The sequence below is a fragment of the Ovis canadensis genome, chromosome 6 (assembly GCF_042477335.2).
Source record: "Ovis canadensis isolate MfBH-ARS-UI-01 breed Bighorn chromosome 6, ARS-UI_OviCan_v2, whole genome shotgun sequence".
NCBI classification, from domain to species: Eukaryota; Metazoa; Chordata; class Mammalia; order Artiodactyla; family Bovidae; genus Ovis; species Ovis canadensis.
This window is the reverse complement of record NC_091250.1, coordinates 118,758,283-118,759,135: the sequence shown is the minus strand read 5'-3', so window position 1 is coordinate 118,759,135 and position 853 is coordinate 118,758,283. Positions and strand designations below refer to the sequence as shown.

Here is an 853-nt window from a genome sequence, read left to right as displayed (position 1 = left end):
GGAAACTTTAAAAGATGTAAAGTCACAGGGTAAAAAAAGATTGCAACAGAGAAGAGAATTCCCAAAGCAGATGGGTGAGTGATAAGTAGCAGCAGAACAGAGAATCCTGAAACCTAACCCTCAGAGGGCTAAACCTGAAAGAAACAAGCTGACATTTGCATCTAACTTTTGAGGAAATTAAAGTAAAACAAGCCAGCACAGGGCTCGCTTCACTAGCACATATACTAAAATTGGAATGATACAGACAAAAATTGTATGGCCCCCGCACAAGGATGACACTCAAATTCGTGAAGCATTTCATATTTTTTGGATTGGAAGATTGAGACTGACCTGTATACATTCAGTTCAGTTCAATTGCTCAGTGGTGTCCAACTCTTTGTGATCCCATGAACCACAGCTACTATGTAAAAAGCAGACAACCTATAAGAACCAACTGTATAGCACAGGGAACTCTACTCAATGCTCTGGGTGGCCTTCCTTCCTAAGTGGGAAGGCAATCAAGGAAGAGGGGATGTATTCATGTGGCTGATTCACTTTGCTATACAGCAGAAACTAACACAACATTGTAGGAAAATTTTACTCCAATTTAAAAATTTTTTTACATAAATCCTCTGTTAAATGCCTGATTTGCATGTGCCACAAATTCTGTGGAATATTCTGATATGGCTTTGAACTGTCTTCACTAAAGTAATCTTTATGCAATCTGATTAAACCATTTTTAAGATCCCCTGGTGGTTCAGAGGGTAAAGTGTCTGACTGCAGTGAGGGACACCTGGGTTCCATCCCTGGGTTGGGACGATCCCCTGGAGAAGGAAATGGCAACCCACTCCAGTACTCTTGCCTGGAAAATTCC

At 40.9% G+C, this 853-nt stretch overlaps 1 non-coding gene across 1 annotated transcript; it reads left to right on the top strand.

Annotated features, from left to right (window-relative positions):
- The first annotated feature begins 200 nt into the window (after positions 1–200).
- Positions 201–307, top strand: LOC138443071 (U6 spliceosomal RNA). The gene has a single exon (XR_011257997.1). It is a non-coding gene; the product is annotated as a U6 spliceosomal RNA (small nuclear RNA).
- The last annotated feature ends 546 nt before the right edge of the window (positions 308–853 follow it).